Raw genomic sequence first — 24,096 nt, forward strand, 5'->3', positions numbered from 1 at the left:
CAGGATCAGCCTGGCCCATCTGTAAAGGAATAGAATCCCCTTTATATTTCTGGAGTGCTTAGAATCTTCCCTGGCCCCAAAAGGTCTTTACTGTCCAGGATGTATATTAAATTCAAAGAAAAGAGATGTGGTCTCCTGCTCATCCCTAGACCTCCAGCCAATCCCCTTCTCTGAGTGGCCCTGGATATTTACCCAAATCATTTACCAGCTGAGTCAAATCCATCATGTGATACCTGTGTCTAGAGCTGAAACAGGCAGTGAACCAGAATCACTCTGGGCAGTGCCCACCTTGCCTCTATCTTGTGACCAAGCATGGCCCTTCTCTGCAAGTCAGGAAGCAGAGGCCTGGGAGATTTGTTTTCAACAGAAGCTATTCTCTCTGGGAGGTGACTACACTCCACTCCATAGTCATGATGTCTCCAAAACTTTAAAAATTAATTATCTCTATGCCGTGATCTCCCGAGGGTGTTGGGATCAAAGAATAGCTTTACTGGGGGAGAACAAGAGATAACAATTGCCAAAGCAGATGCAGCCAATGGGACAAGGCTCTACTGAACATGGGTTTGGGCTTCTGTTTTATTTTGCCCTTTTTCTCTTTCTAAGACACAAAACACAATTACTGTGAGAAATGGCTCTGAGGCATGACCATCTTGGTATGGAGGGAGGAAGACGATGCTTAAGGTACTGACTTTCTGTAAACTGCTGATGCTGGACCTGGGCCCAGAGCTCTGAACTCTGATTCCATTGTAAGTCACAGAAACAATGGCACTCCCAAACGGTAGTAGATTCTAACCTTCTGGGGACTACTGGGGTGTTCTGATTGCTGCTCCACTCCTGGCCCCGATGGAAGGGACACACAGTGGCCAATCTGCAAGAAGAGGAGATGTGGGCATCTGTTTCTGTCACCTGTCCCTTCACACGACACTACAGCCTGAATAGACATATTCTCATGTATGAAAGCAGCTCCTGAGCCCGCAGCTGGACCCAGGCGAGAAATCCTGCCTCAAAGGCAGGAGAGGCAGCATTTAAATTTGGGTATTACTAAGCACAAAGGAATCTCGGAGGGATCAGAATGCTCCAGAAGAAAGTCATCCAAGAATGACAAGCCAATGGATCAAACACATGCGAATCTGTGGCAGATTGTTGGCTGGAGATGGCAGTATTGAATGATAATGTCAATAATGACTGTAACAATAAGCTGCGATTCATATTTGTTAAATGCTTGCTATGTGCATAGTATTCTAAACAGTATAGAGAAGAAGCCTAACAGTGCTAACCTATAACCCATAATACATTCAAACAGACCTCTAAATCCCCCACCCATCCTCCTGTTCTCATTGGCTCCTCCCTGTTGCATGGTTCTTTAAGCCTCTCCCACTGAGCTAGACACCACAAGAGAAGGAAGGTAAGAGAAAGCAAGCAGTTTCTCTTTTAGGGAACACCATCTGGTATAAAAAGAGTGGGCACCCAGAGCAGATTTTTGAGCTGGACTTTCTGGGAGTAGAAAGAGAATGGAAAACTTTCTCAGTAAAGAGAATGGCATTATAACCATACAACAAGAGAGTTATAAACACCACAAGAAACAGCTACTAAAGGGCAAAATGGAAAAGCCAGCCTGAGCATTCCTGACCGCAAATGGTGTACAAGTAAGAAGAGGCACCTGTTTGATTTGGGGTAATTGGGGAAAATGTGCAGAGAAGAGCTGTTTTATCAGGCTCTAGAAAACTGAGTAGGTTCACTTGAGTTGCAAGGGAGCTTTTCATCAAGAGCATCCTTCATTCAAGAGTGGGCAGCTTTAAGATGGTTGGCCCATGGGAAGAGTAGGAAGCAGAAGATGGAGAGTTGGTTAGTGCTAGTTGACAGGTCAACCTTGCCTTAGGGAAAGCCAGGCAGTGGGGTGGGAGTGGGGCTCAGACTTAGAGGACACACCCATCACTTCAACCACTCAGAATACCACCCTCCTTTCGTCTCCTCCAACATCACACCACGTGGGAACATTTTTGATTCAGAGCATTTTTTCTATCAAAAACAAAACAGAAACCTCCAGGTTCCTGAAAACAGCTTATCTTAAATTGCCATTTACCACTTGTTCTCTGTGGGTGGCAAGGGCTTCCTTCCTATCCATCATTGCTCTCAGCAATTTGCTAACACAGTACGTGGAACCAGATGAGTGAGATGTGTTCTCCAAGTTTTCATACACCATTGACACACTGACAGAGCTGAGGGCTCATGCTTGTTAATGCACAAGAAGAAGAAAGCAAACCAAAACCCAGGCTAGACCTCAGGAGAGGTAGGAAGGTAGGAAGTTAACCTTACCAATTACTCCTAATGCCACTATATATTACTGTCTGCACTGTCTCTGCTTTTACATCATGCCATTGATACCCCAATAAATAAATAGAGCATTTCCTGCCCTTTGTACACACGGCCCAGGGTAGTCTGTATAAAACCCTTTCCCTCTCCCTCTCCCTCTCCCTCTCCCTCTCCCTCTCCCTCTCCCTCTCCTTCTCCTTCTCCCTCTCCCTCTCCCTCTCCCTCTCCCTCTCCCTTTTCCTCTCCCTCTCTTTCTCCCTCTTTTTCTCTCTCTTCTCCACTCCATCCCCCTCTTTTTCCTTCTCTTTCCTTTCTTCCTTAATTTCTTTTTTCTTTCAGTTGCTATTGGCAATGATCTGGATGGAATTTAGGACCTTACATGGACTAGACAAATGCTCTACGTCTAAACTACATCCCAACTCTCTTCCCTTCTCTTTTTACCTGGCACATTACTAGTTGTTGTTGAGTACCAGCTTGGATAATGTTAAAGTTTGCTGTGTAGGTTTTACACACAAAGATTCAAAGGTTAGAAGCATGACCCCAGAATAGCTATGTTAGGAGTTAGTAGGGGAAATTGAAGAGGTCAGTCTAGTGAATGGTGGTTAGATTACTGAGAGCACCTTCTCTTCCTCTTCCTCTTCATCTCCTTCCTCCTCTTCCTTCTTCTGTTAATTCTGTTGTTATTGACTTTGGTTTTGTTTTATTTTTCTGATGCTAAGAGTTTAACCCAGGCTCTGGGGTGTTAGCCCAATGCTCAGCCATTGAAGTTCACCATGAGCCTCACTAAAGGAATAAATACTGGTCTCTACAGGCAATAATTCCCTGAGGAGGTTATTATAGAAGCACATCTTGCTGGGTGGTGGTGGTGCACGCCTTTAATCCCAGCACTTGGGAGGCAGAGGCAGGTGGATTTCTGAGTTTGAGGCCAGCCTGGTCTACAGAGTGAGTTCCAGGACAGCCAGGGCTACACAGGGAAACCCTGTCTCAAAAAAAAAAAAAAAAAAAAAAAAAAAAAAAAAAAAAAAAAAAAAAAAAAGAAAGCACATCTCCTCTCTCACTTCTCCCCTGGCTTCCTGGCTCTGCATGATCTTTTCTCACACATGCTCTCACCATGATGCCATGCAGAGATAGCCTCTCACAAAAAGCTAAACAAAAAAGTTAGACTGTCTTGGATTTCCAGTCCCTGTAAGTGTGACATAATAAACCCAGATTCCGTTGTGTTCTCGTAATAAAAAACAGTGTCACAGATAAGATTCCTTCTACCCACCCACACAACACCCATGCCTTTCCTATAGACTACTTTGGTCTTGTACTTCTCTTCCAGTCTCAATCAACAATATCATGGTTTCTTAGCTAGTTAGAACAACTTAGTTGTGTTAGAAGTACAACTGGCTTGATAACTCTATCTCCTCTGCCTGCCATTGCTCCTTATGCCTACTAAATAGTCGATAGATATTTGTTGGAAGAGTAGATATCATTATTCTTTCTTAAACTTTAATTTTCATACTCATATAATACTTTATTTTAAGGTCATACCATAATTTAGCATAATCAATAATACCAATGTTCATCAGTAACTATTGAACAATCATTTATTGTCTAATTCATTTATTGCTTTCTTTCCCCACTAAACTGGAAAATGAAAACTGGATTTCTATAATACTTGAACAACACAGACCACTGTGATTTCCACTAACCAAAGTGTTCCCAACAATTAATACATGACTTTTTATAACGAACAGATCCAACAGACCTTAACAGTTATTAAACTTTTAAAATAAAAGAATTAGTGGCATTGGGAATTGTTTCCAATGTATTGTCTTTATCAATAAATCATAGGAAGCTAGAGACATAGCTCAGTGGTTGAGTATTTATTAATACAGATTCAGTTATCAGCACCTATATCTGGTGGATCACAACCACCTTTCACTCCTCTTCTGAGAGATCTGATATTTTCTGGTTTCTATGGATATCTATCTGAACACATGTGTACAAAAATACAGGCATGTACACATGCATGTAAATAAAAAAATAAATCTTTCAAGTCACCACACTAAACATTCCTGTATGACTAGCAAACACAGATTACTTACATTGAACAGATAGAATGGTTTCTGTTACATGTGTACACAGTAGCAATTTATTCTTCAATCACCCATCATCATCTGAGAAGGCTATTTGCCATGTCCTCTACATACCGAGGCACAGAAAAAGTATACCTTCTAAATATTTGTCAGGGAGGCAGATGAAAATGGAATTTTTTTGCTAGTTTGCATATATTTTATGTCGGGGAAAAATTAACAGCTTTAAGTTTTTTTTGTCATTTATCCAATTGTCTATTTCTGATCTTTGTCCATTTTCCTACTGGGGTCTTCGTGAGCTTTGTTTCAGTACAGATGAGTTATTCAGAACATTCACGCTTTGTCTCTGATTAGCTGTGGCACTTGCCTTACCATTATAGAGTCCTTTTGATACATGAAGATTTTTTTTAAATAGTCAAGTCTGCGTTATTCATTCCATTATTTTTCTTCCTGGAATATAATTTTTCATTTAGAGGCAAGCACAAGCTTAAATTTGTTTCTAATCTTAACATAGCTTCATTTTCTTTCATTGATATATATTTCTTCTTGCTATATAGCTAAAATTGAGGTTTGAAAAATTTACATTTTCCCATTCCTGATGGTATCTGCACAGTGACCTAACCTCCCTGGCCATAAAATGGTCCCAGTCAGTTATCCCATACAATAGCTTCCTCTGCTCTTCCATTTTACTTGTTATATGCCCTAATGCACAACAAAATGAGCCTTCTTTGTCATGTCACCATCTTTGTCATGACTCTAGGCTAGTTTCAATTTTTGATTTTCAGATAAACTTTAACATTATTTGAGTCTTTTCCTCACCCTGAAAGGAGTCAGACTTTGAGGAAAACAAATGTGTGTATTACTATTAAGAGAATCAATTTAAATGCATATGTTAATATGAGGAGAATACATTTATTCCTCTACTCAGTTTTCCTATTGGCTTTTCCTTTGGCTCTTTCCAAGGATCCTGGGTGTCACTGGATGTGGTGGGACCAGAAATGCTCTGCCCTCATGCAGGCTCCTCCCACTGCAGGCCAAGTAATGCCCTGACTAGCTCAGGCTCTCAAGCTGGGGCATCTGGAAGGAAGTGCTCCTGTGAGATTCATACAGAAATTATTCAGCTAATTTACAGCTCAAATGAACATTGTGATCTGAAATCATTTGGTAAATTGGGCCAAAATTAAGATGAGATATAAGGTTTAGAATGTAGCAATAGCAGGACACAGTTATAAAGAGAGGGAGAGAATGAGGGAGGGAGAGAGGGAGGAAGGGAGGGGAGGGAAGGAGGAAGAAGAGAATGTAGAAAAGGAGGAAGAAGAGGAGAGGGGAGAGGAGGAGGAGGAGGGAGGGGAGGAGGAGGAAAGAGGGGAGGAGGAAGAGGAGGGAGAGGAGGAGGAGGAGGAGGAGGAGGGATGAAGCAGTCCTCTTGACCTCGAAGAAGGCAGAGCTGTCTCTTCCCCTCAAAGGGCTACAAGTGTCTTCTTCCTCTGGGGATTAATGGAGGACCAGATCATGTGACATTCCTTTCTTCAAGAGCTCTACCACCCACTTCACATACTGCCCATGCCTGTCCACTCACTGATTAACAAATTTTGGAAGCTCTCATTTATTGGCCCTGCTCCAATTACACAAAATGCAGTTTTCCTTTGCATCCCTATCTGTGACTTCAAGGACAAGCCAATGTCTCAGATGACTAAAGCAGGACAGTGGGACAGGGGAGACTGAGGACCCTCCCATTAGGTACTGGACTTTGAGATTAAGATGGGATATTAACTCTGTAGGGAGTGTCACTGTCTCCAAGGGTATTCCATGAACTCTGCAGTCATATCTGCAGTGACTACAGGGTAAGCCATTCTACAATGCCTCACCACCACAGACATGAGTTCTGATATGGAGACAGCCTCCAACCCCAGAGGACAAGGCTTTTCAAAGAACCCAGCACATATAATACTGGCTAAAGGAAGTCACCGAGTCCCTCTGCAAGGCGTAGTCATACAGAGCCAGCAGTATATGCTGTTTCAACCTACATAGCAAATGACTGAGAAGAAGGAAAGCTCAAGCACCTGAGGACATCCTGGGAAGAGGAAAGACATAGGACGAGAGCTCCGGGGCCAGTACTCTTCTCAACGACTGGGCAGCACTGCACTGAGCAGCATCTGTGAGCTGCAATTGCTTCACCTATACACGGGGCCCTCGTTTGGAGCTTGATGGGTTAATACAAGGAATGTGTCTCCCACATGGAATTAACTGTGTTCTTTCTTTCTTTCTCCCACTCAAGAAGGAGAAAGAATCCAGGAAAAAAAAAATTTAAAGAAACAATAAATCCCTGATCTCTACCTTAATGAGGCAAATCAGACCCTCTCAATTTTTTTTTCCTGCATACAGTCAAACAGCAATAAGAACATGCACAACAAATAAGCTAATAGTTGGGAACATTCTTCATCAGGCAAAACACTTCCTAACGAGGTAAGGTGCCAATGTTTACAGAATAGAGGAGAGGGAAGCTGCCTGGTGTGCCTACAGGGCCTGCTGTTGCTGGGTGGTGGTGCACAGGTCAGGTCGGAGGTAATTAGCTCCTGATTCCCATCATTACAGCAGCTTCTGAAGGTTGCCTGGGCCTGGAAAAGGGCCTTCTGTCTGCTGATGCTAATGATGATGTTCCTGTGTTAACCTTCCCCCGGGGTGTTCTCCATCACTGGGCAGCCAGAAGATGAGTGATTTCCTGGCTTGGCTTTGCCTCGCACAGCTGGGCAGCTGCCTCTGGGCTGGAACCAGGGGACTCTTCTAGGCTGATTTTCTTTCACTGTAATGGTATTTCTGAGGAAATAGGATCAGAGGCTTCAGATACACTCCCTGAGTCTCTAGAAAAGATCCAGTGCAGGCACTATACTGTGGGTGCTTTCAGTTCTGGTGGCTGCCATTTCCTGTATGCAGGATACTTTCCCAGTTCTCTCCTGTGGCCCTAATCCTCCTGTGCACCCGTGGCCTGATACCCTCTGCCCCTGTCACCAGGTCATATGGATTCTTATTGCTTTTGCTCCATTTCCTAAAAGCTCCAGAGGAAGGACTACATCCTGTGTATGCCTTCAGCATAGCTCCTGGTTAAAACAGACTTACTGAGGGCCAGACTAGAGAGCGAGGAAAGCACTGGAAGACAGTGGAGACTGGAGGCTCCCTAGATCATCCTATCATGTGGGAATACCAACTTTGCTGGAGCCATGACAATCAAAGTTTTGATCTCTACCTAAAGTGACTTTCTCCTTTTCTCTCTTTCTTTCTTTCTTTCTTTTTTTCTTTCTTTCTTTCTTTCTTTCTTTCTTTCTTTCTTTCTTTCTTTCTTTCTTTCTTCTTTTCTTTTCCTTTTTATAAATCCAAAATTGGAAAATGGTATTGCACTAAAAAAAAATCCATTTTGTCAGAATAAATTCAAATATGAGAACTTGACAATATGTTGTAAAGTCCAAGACCACTGGGAAAGACTTCTGTGGAATTATAGGGGATGTTCACTTAACTTCAGGGAGCTCCAAGTTAAGGTACAAAGTGCTGATCTTAAACAAAGCTGGTAAAATACTTTGCAAACTGATGTCATGAATGGTGAGCCCAATGCCATTGGGTGGGACCCCAAGCAGCCCTACAGCCCCACGCCCAACAATGAGGATGACTGAGTGTTACAGGGTTCTGCCAAGAGGAGGAATGTGTCGTTTCTGTCCTTCAAGCCCTCTTTGGTTGTTTGACCTAGCAAGATCACCTGAAGGATCTCCTTGGGTGATTCCATAAAGCATGTGAGCTCTACCCAAACCGGGGCACATAGGCACTCAAGACTTCCTTCCCTCCCCCCAGAAGGGGAAAACACAGACTTACTGCCTTAAGGGATAATCGTCTTTGAGATTTACTCCTTCATAGAGGAATAATTGGAAAGGAACCATTTATAATCTTCTAGCATTGTTATTAAAAGCACCAGTTAATCCCATTGTACAGAGCTGGGTTTACTTGGTAGTGGTTCTGGAGGCAGGAACTGAGGCTCCTAGCTACTAACAGGATACATCACTGCCCTGCTGATACTCCATCAGGAGTCAGAGAAAAAAAATAACCAGTCTTTGCAGACCCTCCCTTCAGCATCCCTTGTGAGCATCAGTGGGACTCTCACTTTCCCTGGGGAGGAAAAGGAATTCAGTCCTCTTTCAGAAAATGTAGCATGCAGTGTATATGAAGATTCCAACAGGTAATGTGCAACTTCCAGGGAGGACCACCTGAAGACCCCACACACACCATCCCACCATCCTTCCAATCCCACCAAACCCTCATCCCGCCAGCCCTGACAATCCTGCTTGCCTCATTCCGCATGATCTCATGAACTCATGCCTGTTTTTCAAGTTCAGCACCTACTGTCCTCTAACTCTGGTAACCCCATATACTCACTCTCATGTACAGATTTGGAAGCCCCAGTCCATATTGCAGGTCCTGTCTGTCTTATAGCTCTCTGGCCTCCTTGAGAGGCACCAGGTGTGTGAGTATTCACCAGCTAACCATGTAGACTATTCTTTGGTTCTAGGCTTTGGTCCTGTTCCTGTCTTCCTGTCTTTCAATAGGTAGGATAGGATCTAGGTTACCTCCACCATGAGTGATGAGTGCAGAAGAATATACGCTGCTTCCTTAAGAGACAGCTTGCTGTGTGATCACCAACTGCTCCCACCTGTCATATTCTGGGCCTCCCCTGGCTTTTTTTTTTGACCTGGCTTGTCCCCTACTCACACCTGCTCTGGTGGTTGGCCTACACAATGCTGTGTCTTGATCTCCTTGTCCCAGGTACTCTACTGCCTAGCAAAGTTCAGGTTTGCTGGGCGGCGCTCCCTTGGAGTCTGTTTGAACTTCATTAAACTCATTGCTGTGCCTGATATACCTGAAAGGCAAGTTCTTCTTCACCATGATACCAAACTGACCCTGCAGGATTACTAAGAAGAAATGAAGATGAGCGATGGACATGAATGCAAATTACATACATTTGGGGTTAGAGACTTACAGCTAGCAAGTTTCACCAGGCTATGTTTGGTATTTCAAAGTTTCAGTGTCAGCAAAGGGAAGCAGTTGCTGGTGATCACACAATGGACACTTCCTAAGGAATATATATATATATATATATATATATATATATATATATATATATATCCCTCTGCAACCACAGTCCATGGTAGAAAGTAGCATTGGTTCTATCCTATTGGGAGAGAGAAACAGGACCAAAGGCCAGAGTTCAGAAACAAGAAGATGAAATAAATTCTTGAGTGGCACAGTTTCTCTGGACCCTTTGAGACCTCTATCTGAACTTGAGGCCCAAGAGAGTGAAGGAAAAGTCTGAGATATTTGGTCTATGCCTCCAGAATCTCAATACCCTATATTTTCTGTTTATGAGGTAGTTCCTACAAATTCCATTCAGCTGCAATCAGTCAGCTCAGTGTCCTCAGCCACAAGTAAACTAAGACAAACTAGATAGATCTGGGTGCTTAAACCTCCAACCACTCTCTGAGGCTCTAGGGACATCTTAGGGGGAAAGGATGTGTTCATGTAGGTCATGCAACCCCAGGTGCCTGCCTGGCCCATTTAGAGTTGCATCTCCACAGACAGATGAAGGGGACCAGCAGAAGCAGCTGTGTGTCTGTCCTTTCCCTTGTTGGGGCCTCTGAACCTAGGCAACCCATGTCTGTACAGTTCTGTTTGGACTATGGGCTGAGGGGGAACCTGAAGCCTACACGACAGAAGGATCCAGCTCAGTCAGCTCGTACTGAAGAGCTAGACTGCACGTAATTCGGTTAAAGAAGAAGGAAGCAAACCTCATCACAACAGTTGAAAACACAAGAACAACAAATAAACAGCTGCTTTGAGTCAGAACAAGGAGGCCAATTTGAGCCTTACAGAAGGAAAAGTGCCCTTGCGCATGTGCGTATGCGAGCCTGAGTGCACATGCAGGGAGGAGCATCTCCCTTCAAGCAGCTGCAGCTGTGAGGACAGCATTAACCAAGTTCCTCAAACAATTTGCTAGATTAGAACTATGCCATTCCCAGCACGCAGACTCAGCTAAGCCTCAATACGAACAGGCTGCCTCTCCCACACGTGTGTTCCATGTGCTGCCTCTGGGCTACGTAGGGGGGAAATATTTGTTCTCTGGGAGCCAAGAGCCCTGGATTTGTAAATGCCTGGCATGCCCACCAGTCACAGGTGAATATGTGGCAAATTACAGAGCTTTGTTCATTCTCTGTGAAATAAGCAAACAGGCTGTGCCATAACTGTAAAGAATTAACTTTGTCTGAACTTTAGTAGACAAGAGTCTCCTAGGGTTCTATGAACTGGTGTTTTAACAGGAACCTAGAGTGATTCTCTTGTACATGAAAATTGAAGTGTAGATAACATAAGCTCTCCAAAGCATCTGTTCATATTGCCATTACAGTTGCACATGACAAGAGTGACCCACACAGTCTCAATGGTGAGAAACAACAGTCACTGGCTCCCAGAAATCAGTGGTTGTTCTGCAGAGGCAGCTCAGCTTCCTGCTCTTGACCTAGAAGTACTTGAGAGGGTGGCAGTGGGAGTCTGTCCCTCATGCACTTATCCAGTACCCAGGCTGAGAGTGCACTCAGTCTTCTCATAAGCACAGCCTAGGCAGAAGAAGGCAATGTGTAAATCCATGCCGTCCCTTGAGACCCAGAGTCAGATTCAGCTCTCTGATATTTCACCCCATTTAATGTCCAGAGAAAGTTACATTAACAGACCCAGAGTGGAAAGATGAATAACACACTGCCTACAATGAAACCACAACAGGATTCATACTCATAGAGTGATAAAGCATTGTAGCCATCAACTACTTCCTTTAACGAGAGCCTCAATTCTCCTGTCCATAAAATGGGCAGAGTAATTCATAGCCTAATCTATCTCCTGCCAGTTTTGCTAACTTGTAGTAAGCAATTGTACTTGACAGTAGCTTCTAAACAGTATAAATGATGTGCTTATTTTCTGACATGTTCTATCACAGGAGCAGGTTGGAAGATCACAGTAGACCAGATGACCTTATGTTCTACCATGTTCTCCTAATTCATATTGTGAAACTATATTATATATCGCTGTATACTGATACCCATCCATGCACCCTCCCTCTCTGTTTACATCCCTTCAGCACAGCACAGAAGTCAAAAGAGGTCATCCTGAGGCAAGCACATGGTCTCTCCCAGAGACCAAAAGACTCCTTGGTATCCATCTCAGTCCAAAGTGTTTCTGGAAAAGGCTTGTCATATTCAATGAACTGTTACTATTATCACACATTTTGTTTGTTAGTGTTCTGCCTAGTGCCTTAAATTTAATATCAAGGGCATTAAAAACTGATGCTGTGGCGTCTCCATACCAGTACCTTAGTTGTGACAACCCAATGGTGTGGAATCATAGCCCAGTTTTTAGCCATTACTTGCTCAGAGCTCTGTAATATCCTGGAGCCATTGGGAAACACCAGCATGTATACATATGGAAAGGAATGTGCAAAAATAATCTTAGGTGTCTGAACTAGGCTCATTTCTCCCATTCTACCTGGTGTAGGCTTGTAGAAAGGCCCTAGCCCCACTCGCTCCCTTAGGACTAGTATGCTCATGAGATTCACCTCATTATTCAGGTGTGCACTCTGCCCCAACATCCCTGCATTCCAAGGATGAGCCTTCCCACAAACTCCATGTTGAGCAACTGCCAAGGGAAATGAAGTGCTTTGAAAATGAAACCTGTCTCTTTAGGATGGGGTGAAGGTGGTGATAAAGATGATATATCCCCAAGCTTCTCCAGAGGCATGCCTGGCTAGGGCACTTTTGTGAGTCTTGTCTATAACTTCTGACCTTTGATCTCTCTGGTTAAGTATTTGGCAAATCAAAATAAATAAATAAATAAATAAATAAATAAATAAATAAAATGATAAATCCTGAGTTCATTCTTTTTTGGTGATGTTTCTCTATCTGTTCTCTTTTCCCAAACTTTACAGTCTCTAGAATCTGTCTTCCGAATATCCTATTTCTCTTTTGTACTTTCAACTTTTTTTTCCGGAATTGAGCTTTTTTCTCCCACTGACCCATCTCCTTTAATCATCAGCTACCAACTTTTCCAACTTGAAAACAAGATTTTTCAGTACCAGAAAGTATCCATTGTACTACTGTGCCTGCCTCTTTCCCCAGGTGTGCTCCTGTAGCTCAGAGTTTTACCCTGTGGTACCTAGCAGGCTACTCAGATGCTCTGACTACACGTGTCTCCAAGTGATCACCTCCCATGTGTCCTCATTCTCCACATCTTACCTGTGAGCCTTCTGAGCTGCTGAGTTGCCAAGAGAATGGTAAGCTACCAACCCTCTGCCCATGCTTGAGAGGAAATCAGTCTGCTTCTACCCATCCCAGTATAAGGGAGGGAGAGACCCACCCCTAACCTTCTGAAGCTTTTCTGGACCCAAGAAGACCAGCTGTTAGCAGCTTTCTTGAAATCTCAAACTTAATGCCAAACACAAAACTTTTGGTTTTTTCCTAAGAAACTTATGACACCATCTATCTCCTTCCATAATTCAAAAACTATGAATTATCCTTGACTACATAACTTCCTTCACTACATGGAACCAAAGCCATCAAGCCCAATTACCACAGTGTCCTAGTGAAATCTGTACTTCTGTATATAGTAATGGGGTTTTATTTATTAGGATATACAGCCCTATAGTTTGGCATCCTACTTCTAAATAGTTATTCAGGTGTTTACACAGCCAATAAATACATATTAAGCATCAACTATATGCAAGGTCTTAGGATAGGTGCCACGGACCGGGATTTCTCGCGGGGTCCCTGTTCCGCGGGACAAGGGATTCTGGCCAGGTGGGCACGGGATTCGGCTTTGACAAACAGACTACACATGGGTGATGTAAAATCTGAATGTATTTCTTTAATAATGACATGAGGCTTTTACAATCATTGCAAAAGAGAAATGAAAAATCTGGCAGCTCAACAGTTGAGGTACCTCTGAGGCTATCTGAAACATGCTGGGTCTAAAGTAGCAGCTATCTCCTCTGAACTGGTGCTGCATCCCCCGGGCCCAAGTGCTCTGGGCCCGGGGGACTGCGAGAGATACATGAATCTGAGTCCTAGCCCATCTAAGTTTTAGTGCTAGTCTTGCATGTGAGTCTAAGTCTTTCTTCTTCCAGTCTTAGTGTTAGACTGAAGTCACGTAGGCAAGCTACCCCCACACACTAAGGTCAGTAGGGTCTGGTAGTCAGGTGTGAAGCAGGAGGAAGAGGGGTGAAGCCCTCCCTGTTGAGGTATTCTTATGCTAATTCTCTGGTTCTTGCTGGAGGCAGGCAGAGGAGAATCTTGACCTAACACTTTCAGCTAATGTCTTAGAGTGAGAGAAACCTTTCAATTACTCTCTAGTACTTAAAACATTAAACTAGGATAGTTGGAAACATTGGTGAAGGTCAGAAAGCAATGTCCAAATTTTCTCTTGCTAGCTGTAAGAAAATGATATCTTGGTGAGTTCCTAGCACACTAGTACGAGGACATATCTGGGCCACCTCTGAGTTTGGGGTGCCAGGCGACAATGCGGAGGCGGGAGACTGACTTTCCTTGAAGTTTACGCCTCAGATACCGCCTTCACGCAAAGTGTGCATGGCAGATAGGTGTTTGGAAGCAATGCTGTGTAAGATCTCTCTGCCCTGAGATCTTATTGTATGGAAATGGGAAAGCATGTATGGAAAGAGTAGATGTGTAGAGAGTCCAATGTATCATATGAGGAAGAAAACCAAGTTCTGTGGGAGTGGGACTATTTTCTCTGAAACATGTGAAGGGATCCAATTTCTTCCTTCCTCCACTTTCATTATCTCTTTCTCTTCAAGAAAAGTTTCTAATAGCCTGTTTTGATTATGTCTTGACTGCATATTTCCTCTGACAGTTGCCTCCTTCTTCACACACTTCTGTCTAGCTTCAACTCCTATTCCCTTGGCAAAAGCTACAAGCTGTAATTTGTAACCTTCAGGAACAACGCTAGGAGCTTCTCTCTACTACCGCCTCCCATAGCAGCTGACACCACATTTTTTCATCCTTCCTTTATCTTCTCCTCCTCCAAGTATTCAGATAGTTTCAGAGAAGAGAAACTTAGCCCCTCACCTAATTCTAACTTCAGCCTGCTTTGTCTCTAGGATGGTAAGTGGATCTTCTGACCTTTGTGGACTTCAGTTGCCTCTTTTGCAAAATGAATAAAATAAGACAAAAATTCTTTAGGGGAAAAAATTCCATCTAAATTTGACATTCTATAAACTTCTAAAACCTGTTTACTCTGCATTTAACAGAATGTGTCTCTGATCTTAGTGAAGAAAAGTCTAAAGGTGCTGGGCTGTGAGCCTTTAATCCCAGCATTTGGGAGGCAGAGGCAGGCGAATTTCTGAGTTCAAGGCCAGCCAGGTCTACAGTATGAGTTCCAAGACAGCCATGGCTACACAGAGAAACCCTGTCTCAAAAAAAGAAGGAAGGAAAGAAAGAAAGAAAGGAAGGAAGGAAGAAAGAAAGTCTAAAGGTGAGTACCATATCATCTAAAGGTGAGGACCATCTCATCCAAAGGTGAACATCATCCCATCTAACAGTAAGTACCATCCCATCTAAAGTGACCATCATTTCATCTAAAGGTGAGCACTATCCCATCTAATGATAAGCACCATCTCACCTTCACACAGCCCGCATGAGAGATCTTGCTATTATTCCAAAGGACCTTTGTGGGCCAGGGGCATCCTTGTCACTTTAAAAAGCAGTGCCTTGGGGACCCTAAATCATAATCTATACTTTAATCAGATGCTATTCAAAAGATCCTTGGGTATTTTAACTTGGGGGGAGGGTGCTCTGCCCAAGATGACAAATCCCCAAAGCCCAAGTGAGGCAGGTTTTGGTTTGACTAAGAAGAGCATTCTTCTGTAGGGAGCAGACTAGAGATGAAATGGTATGTGTGGAAGGCCATGGGGCCTCCTCAATTGGGGAGAAATGGAAATGGGCCCATATTTTTTCAGAGATGAAGGACAGAGAATGCATAGGGGTTTGGAAGCAACACGTCATTCCCTTAGAATTCTGAGGCAGGAGACTTCTTTCCATCTTCTGCTAACCATTGCTGTGGTTTCATTTGGAGTGTCAGTAGAGCCAGAATTCATGACACTGCTGTTCTGAGCTTATTTTGAGATAGTGTTATCAAGTGCGGATGAAATGGAAGATGGAACGAGAAAGCAAACAGAGGGTGTGACCAGGCTTTTCCTGATTGCGGAGTTCTGGGAAGTCCATGGACTTACTGAGAATCCTGGCAACCTCCTTCCTTGCTGAAGGACCCCTTCTTCCCTCTTGGTCAAGAGCCTGGATTCTCAATTTAGAAGCTAATTCTCATTCAAATTAGTTCATCTCACAGATAGAATTAGAGGCTGGGCGATGATTTGGAAAATACAATCAATTTAGTCCAATTGTTCTTGCATGTCATCTCTGTCCAATAATGAAAAATTTGTTCCTTGGGCTCTAGTGCTGACAAGGAGCCATTATCCACGGGGGTGAGCTCATCTGCTAGGGCACAGGAGCTAAATGGGTGTAGAAATGGTGGAAGGCCAGAGCCATGAGTGAGATTGAGGAAGGGAGTCTGGTGATCAGACGCTCATGGGGAAGGGAAACTTGACCTGAGCATAATACATCTCCATGAGGTCAGACCACAAGACAAGCTCTATTTCAAGACAATGTCTCTGTTTCCTTAGATTCAATGAAGATGAGGTAATACTTGGAAACCCATCTTATAGGGTCATGCTGAAGAGCAAACAACGACATATGTTAAACCTCCATTCATCCATTTAAAAGTATTCACAACATCAGACATTCATTAGACATATGCCAACCATTTTACTTGGTAAAAGAGCAAGAAACAGTCTGCAGTTCTGTGGAATGCTTGTGAACTTATTATACACTGACTGTAAAAAGAAATAATGGGAATAATAATGGGCATGGTGCTGATGATGACAATGACGATGACAGGCATTCACCCCAGAAGACAGTGCTGGCTGACAACTGATTTTAATGTGCGGTGAAAGATCGTTCCTCCCATTGCTCTTCTGGGCTATGAGCTAAGAGAGATTAAAATGCTGTTGTAGGAAGCAAACAATATGCATATTTCATGAAATACATTTCTCTGCCTGTTTAATTGTGGGATCCTCAAAAGAGGCAGGGAAATTTGCTGCTTACCACTGTGATGAATGGTAGGTTTTCAGCTCAGCCACTCAAGGCTCCTGACCCCGGGTGCACCCTGGCTTTCCAAGAGTGCTGGGATCTGTGCCTACTGAAGGCCATGGACATCATATATGGCTTGGCAGTTTTCTTTCCTCCTTGGGCTTTGGTGAATCCAAATTTTAAAATATCTATTTTCTCCTGTTTTTCACAAATATGTAACATGGAGATCTACAAAGATGATGGCAATGTACCCAAGAATAAAAAGAAGGGGCAGTAGAAAGATTTGTTGTAGCTGCTGCAACTGCAATCTCATAGGAGAGAGTTGTCTGGAGACACTTGGAAGTAACTCATAGTGAGTTTCTTGAACTTTGGTCTTCCCTCATGGTCACAAATCAAGGTACCCCATTCTTGTGTTTTAGCCTGAGCCCAGAATGTAAACATCCCAGACTCCTTTGCCTCCTCTAAAATAGCATTCGCAGATCCAATGGTGATTTCCAGCTAGGACTTGCTGTGCCTTTCTCTATAGCACCCACTGTGCTCTGTTGTTCAAAGCCAAGGTAGACATTAAATGCTTTCTGTAATCACACAGGCAGCGATGATAAGCAAATACCAGGCACTGCTTTATCAGAATGCATGTGTCCACAGTGGAGGCCTTGCTCTGGATAGCCACACTTCATTCTTAGATATCCTTGTTCAGGATTTACACAAGCTTCCCATTATAGAAATGATCATAACTTGATCTGAATGCCATCGCTTGCCCAGAATGTCATCATAACTTCTCTACCCCAAGAAAATGTCACAAAGCCTTCCAAGCGCAGTTTTTATTTCACAGTTTTGTGTCCTGTTATTTGTAGACTTGAAGCTACAGCTGAGGGTAAACAGAATGTAAAAATCTGATAACAAGTACCTAGCAAGCACTCAGTAAGTGTTGATTAAATGAATAGAGAAAGAAAGAAATACTGTTGAATGTGAAGGACATACAATCCTCAAAATTAAATAGATCCTAGACATTTAGATAATATCACCTAATTACAAGAAATAGCTGCATGCCTGCTCCCCTCTCTCTATCTATCTCTTATGCACACACAATTACCCTAATATCCCACTACCCAATCAAAACAAACATCACTAAGCAGACATAGTGCTTGGTCTTGTTTAGCCCACATGTAACTTCAGAACATTTCACGGCATTTCATACATTCACAACCAATTTATAGAATTGGCATGCACAGTAAAATTGATTTGCTATCCTTGATAGGTTGTTTAGCTTTATCCTGGCATTCCATGAATACTGTTTTTGCTTATAATGAAGAGCCTATTGTTTTTCAAAGGTGCAGAACTACCATGCCTAGAAGAGGCTTCATATAATGTCAGTCTGACTTCCACAGTATGATATCCTCCTGACAAGCACAAGTTGGGCCCTGAGAGCCTGAACACCGCTTCAGTCCAGATGTGAGAACATATGGTGCCTGTGAGTGGTGCTGGCCTTGGTGCTGAAACACAGATATGCATGTAAGACTGTGAAACCTACATTATTGGGGATTGAGGGTGTTTGCTTTTCTGAATGGAGGATTAGAAACCAGAAAGCCCAAAATGACCATCCATCCTTCAGGAAACAGAGCTGGAGAATTAAAACTGTCAGATATGGGCTCAGACCCAAGAGTCCTGATTAAAGCTCTCCCTAAGTCTGTAGACCCTTTATCCCTCACTGGGTTATGTAAGGACAGATCACCAACTCCCCACAGAGAGTTCAGTGATTTTCTTCAAGCAGGAAGAAACCAGAGGATAAAATGCAAATTTTCCAGTTCTCAACATGGGTGAAGACCAGAGGCTTGAGGGTAAATTGTCTGACAACCCACCCAGGACTGCAAGCTTTAAGATCTCAGCAAAGAATAGACTGCTGCTACACGATTTGTTGAAAACAGTTTCCAGAGAATTCCAAGTGGCCGTGCTGCATCTTGTCTCCCAGATGTCCACAGAAAAACAATCTTTGTCCCATTTCCGATACTCTTTCCAAGGACGTGTAAATCCATGCTCCTTCTTTTTCCCTGAAACTCATCACAGACTTGGGTTTGTCTCACAAAGTCAACAAGAGGATGTTCTTCAGTGTTTTTGAGTTCTTAGCACCTGTGGCTGTCAAAGAGCAGCAGAAGCAAGTCCCCACTCCCTACTTGGCACAGCACATATTTCAGGCCACATGGAGACAGTGCAAAGGGCATCTACACATAATGTTCGATCATTCTCCCCACAACTTCTGCACCTTTTTAGTTCCAGGAAAAGAAGGAGAAATAACAGGGCCAACAAAGCTAGAGACAGAGGGCAGTGACTGGTTTCCAGTGCACAGAATTGCTTCTCAAGCCTTTAATAACAATGATCTTTTTAAAAATATATATATACCTAATAAAATTAATTCCTAGATGTCTGAAATTGACCTGTATCTGTTATAGACATTCCTTCCTCCTTCCCCAGGTACTCAAAACTCACTATATACCAAACCTCTACATGAGAGCAAGAAGAATTTGGACAGCTTCCCACTGTTTGCCTCTGTTCCTCTCCCATTTCTGCCTTCTGCAGCAGCCCCGATCTCCATCTGTCTAACAACCTGCCCTCTGCCTGCCTCTTCCTTCATGCAGAAGAATTCAATGGCAGGGCATAAGAGGAAAGGCAGATGGAAAAAGTGTGATGGAAAAATGCCAGGCTTAAAAGAACAAGTGACCTGGAAGTAGATGCTAATCTTTAATTTCTGTGTTTCCAATACCTAAAAATTCCAAAGCTAGAGAAGTTCTTGAAGTCATGAAGGAAAGATGGATGGATAGATGGATATATGGATGGATGCTAGATGAATGGATAGATGGATGGGTGGGTGGATGGACAGATGGATGCTCGAGTTACAGCACCCATGAGAGATGTCTTCTAACGCCTTTCCTACATTTTCCAAGTCCCAAATGGAAGTTGTACAGAACTGTTCCCACAGAAGCTCTGCAACACCCAGAGGTCTAAGATGTTTGCTCATCGCCCAGCTACGGAGAAGCATTTAGACAGGAAATTAAACAACTACATCCATCATATTTATTGAACAGCTTTTCCCTGGAAGACACCAGTGTAGGACATCAGTCATGCTCAAACTCCAAAAAGAAAATGAATGTCCTTCTCATTTCATAGCACTCTCTTTCTCTCTGTTTCTGTGTCTCTGTATGTGTATTTCTCTGTGTCTCTCTGTCTCTCTCTGTCACTCTGTCTCTCATCTCTGTCTCTCATCTCTGTCTCTCTCTGTGTCTCTGTCTCTGTCTCTCTCTGTGTCTCTGTCTCTGTCTCTCTCTGTGTCTCTGTCTCTGTCTCTCTCTTTCTCCTCTCTTCTTGTTCACTGCCTTACAACCTTCCTTGCCTCGATTGATTCTTTCTTCCAATACTAGTTTTACTGTTTTAGTCCCCAGACCAGCCCCAAGCACTAATGTTACACTATGCTGGCCCTTCTGCAAGTTTCAGATCAAATCAATCTTTCTCAGAAAACCCTTTCCTTGGTCCCAGCATCCTCTCTGAACCCTGACTCCATTATTTCCCTTCTACCGCTCATTCTACATCCATATGTGCCCTGGTTTCTTGTCTTTGGCACACCACACAATAGCACCCAAACTCCTGATGTACTCTGATGATGAAGAGCTGATTCTTGAACCTCAACCACATGATTCAAAGCCAACTTTCTCAATGCTGAACATGTGACCTTGATTAAATTACCTAAACACTATGCCCTAGATTGCTGACCTATACAATGGAAATTATAATAGGGCCTTGTCACAAATGGTTCCTCATAAATAACGCCTTATGTCATGAAATCAGTTAATGTACATGGAAACTTAGACCCTTGCCTGCTTTATGAAAAGGCCTTATCAACATTGGCTGTTCTGGTGGCTGTCAATCTCTGTCCTAACTGCATGGACTGAGATTTGACAGAAGCTCAATAGAAATTAGGGGAACAAATGAAAGCATGTGCATCCAAATAAAAACACCCACAGGAACCCAGATAAGTATAGCTGGGACCAGGGGAGGAGCAACTCACATCTGAGACTCAGCAGAGGCTGTGTGAGAACAGTAGCTCATATCTGGGTTGGAAGGAGTTCCAAGGAGACTCTAGAGGAGCAGATAGGAAGGTCCTAGACAACCTGGATTCTTCTCCCTTGGGCAAGAATACATAGAAGAGTCCTCAGTTCACCTCTGAGAGAGCTTCTCCAGAGGCACGGGGTCCTTCTCCATTGCCTCTCATATCTGTCAGCCCCCAAATGCAAAGTTCAGTCAGTAAATTACAAAAGTACCCTAAATCTGTGTACCTGCACTATAAATGTGGAATTCAGAGGAGGCAGGGATGGGGTACAAGAAGGGAGTCTGAGAGTCTTTGTGATCAAATGACCATCTCCAATTTGCTCTGGAGAAACTGAGATCCAAAACAAGAACCAATGACCTCTTAATAAAAGGGAAGAGTGGGAAAATGTGCTCATCTTGATCAGAGCCACGAACTCAGCCACCCCAAATAGTACATCTACACAATCAGCACAAAACTTCTAAGGACATATATCCTACGAAATTTTCTGCCAGGCTTTGCAAGTATGACCCATCCCCGGGGACCCTAACCAACTGTACAGAGAAAGGAAAACTCTCCTTTCTTGGTGAGGGTGCACCTGGGTGTCACGCACACATTTTTATGCCCCTGTCTGAACCATGACAGGTGAGCTCACTCACTGGGGAATGAGGGGTTGCTCACTGGGCTTGTCCATTCATAGCAGCAAAATCACTACCGATGAGTCCCAATGTAAGAGAAGGGATAGCCGGTGACTGCCTAAAAACTGATGCCCTAGCTATCAGACAGCTAAGAGGAACTGAGAGGGTAGGGCATGGGCCTGGGGTGAGAGCATGGCTTAGCTGTTTTAGCTCCTTGCATAATTAGCTGAGAAGGAAAGGATGGCCTGGAAAGAAACCACCAATGACAGGCCTGGAGCCTAGCAAAGCTACTGATGAAAGAGAGCCAAGCAGAGGGCCAGCTAGGGGAACAATGAGCCAGCAAGACTAAACTAATTGCTAGTCATATTAAATTTGGGCACAGGTGATCTAGTCCCAGATGTTTTTTTAGCTTTTGCACTGCAGATGATGCTTTTATGAGATCCTTCTGAGATTTGGATTATGGGAACTGTACCAAAATCAGAGGATGGGGCAGGGCTCCTTTCCTTAACTACACAATAAACATATAACAGCTTGTCCCAGAAGGCAGACAGGACACGAGGTTTGCATACTAAATATTCTGGTGCTAGTCTTTGGGAGCCTCTGAGAAGAGGGGCTATTTCCTCTTCAGAGGAGGGGGAAATAAAGAAAGATGCAACATTCAGGGAGATCTAGGAGCTGCTCCAGATGTTTGGAACAAGGACCAAGTTGTGGGGATGCAGGAAATCCAGATGTGGAATGGAAACACTGCTTGCTGCCTTTCGACAGACAAAGAGCACAGAAAAGCGATAACTGTGGCTCAGTCCCCTGGTAAAGACTGGTGTGTGCATGTAGGTGTGAGCAGGCAGGTATGTGCACGTATTCACACGTGCACACAAGATACACAAATGCACACTAATTGTATGCATTCATTTTATTGTGCTTACTTATGTATTTGCCTTTGGGGCACAGGTTGTGTGTGACCAATGGCAGGCTGTGGTCTCTTCACTGAGCCTTCTCATGCTAATTTTAATATCATATTATTGTTTCAAAGTTGGCTTTATAAATACAAAAAAAAAAAACATAAATAGAGCCTGAGGCTAACTCACAAGACATGTTTCCAGAATGGGGTTTTATTATCACTGTTGTTCTCACAAGAACAGTGAGATAAAACTTGCAACGATTCCTGTTCCATCTGGTTGAACTCCAAGCTAGAAAAGCTAGAGGGGGAGCCACCCCACAGAACAACCAGAGGGCATTTGCTAGTCAAAGCCCTTGGGACCAGACAAGATCCCGTTGGCTTATGGAAAGCCTGTCTAATTACTGAAGAGATGGGTCCAGAAGTTTTCTGGCCAGGTCACTTAGCTAGTGCCTTTAACCTGTTCTTTACCCCACCATTATCCTGAATTCCTGACCTGGGGATTTGGCACAGTCCTGGGCCATATCTCTATATGACCCTACACATGGATGCTTCTATCTGTGAGCATCAGCTTCCCTGTTGGTAAGAATCAGCTTCCAAGATCATCTCTGCCCTGTCACTTGCTAATGGGTGGTATGGTTTGGTCAAGGCAATACAGCAGGGCAGCATGCCCTGAGCTCCCTGGGGTGTGGAGTAAGGGGAGAAGAGTCTGGAGGAAGTCTCTCTACAGACAGTAATTCTGTACTTTCTATGAGATGTTGTAAATTGTGACTCTTACATAACCTCAAAGTCTTGAAGAACGCAATTTATTCTGGAGCCCCTACACCACCCACCTTCACCCAAGAGGAGAACCAGGCTTCTTCGTCCTGATAGGCAGAGGTGATGGTGAAGACCTGTGGGCTCAGCCTCAGCCCACAGTATAAAGCACACACGGCGATCCAGCAATGCCTAGCTGTGGATCTTGGCATTGAGGAAGGAGGCGACAGACCCTGGAGAAAGCATTGGCATTTACAGGAGCAGGTCTTTTGGAGTTTTGAAGAGGACACAGCTGAAGGCCCTGACCACAGGTGTCAGTGAGGACTTATCAGGAATGTCAACCTGAGGATAGATGGCATCTTAGGCTCTGACAAGTGGACAATAGCGTTTGGAAATCTACTGGATGACTGTATGGCCTGTATGTGAACAGAGGGGGAGGGAGGGGAGGGAGAAGGGAGGGCAGGGAAAGGGGAGAGTGAAGGAGAGGAGGAGAGGGAGAGGGAGAGAGAACTGAGAAATTCCTAGATGGGCTGCCCACCACCTTGGCCATCTCTTCACTCCTCTGCACCAGGCAGTGCCTCCTGCCTCCTTGTTAGATGCCCAGTGCAGAGGGCAGGAAAGCAGAGCGACACTCAACATCTTGGCATGTCCTTAAAGGAAGAAGTAGTGCCCACAGGTGGGGCCGCCCCACTGGCAGGCTCCTTGGGGACTCCCACCTCCAACCCACACAACAACTATCCACTTTGGATTGTCCGAAGCCAAGCTGGGGGCCGCACCCTCTTTCACTGACACACTCATTCCAGCTCAGTGTCTTAGTCCCGCAGAACCGTGCCCCGCCGCAACCCCCCACTCCCCAGCAGCCCAGCCCGGAAACAATCGCCCTTTGAGAGAGACTGCCAGGGGCCTGAGCAGCCAGGATTGAGGGATGGAGGCGGGTGAGCTGGGGGTGCGGGCAGGGCAGGCGCGCTCTCACTCCTCGAGCCAAAGCTGGGGTGCCCTGGACCCTGCCCGAAGCCACTCCAGCATCCAAACGAAGCCCCAGACGCCCCAGAGGGAGGGCCACAGCGGAGAGTGCGGGGAGGTGATACCAAGCTTGAGGAGGGGG

This window comes from Mastomys coucha, unplaced genomic scaffold, assembly GCF_008632895.1.
Source record: "Mastomys coucha isolate ucsf_1 unplaced genomic scaffold, UCSF_Mcou_1 pScaffold23, whole genome shotgun sequence".
NCBI classification, from domain to species: domain Eukaryota; kingdom Metazoa; phylum Chordata; class Mammalia; order Rodentia; family Muridae; genus Mastomys; species Mastomys coucha.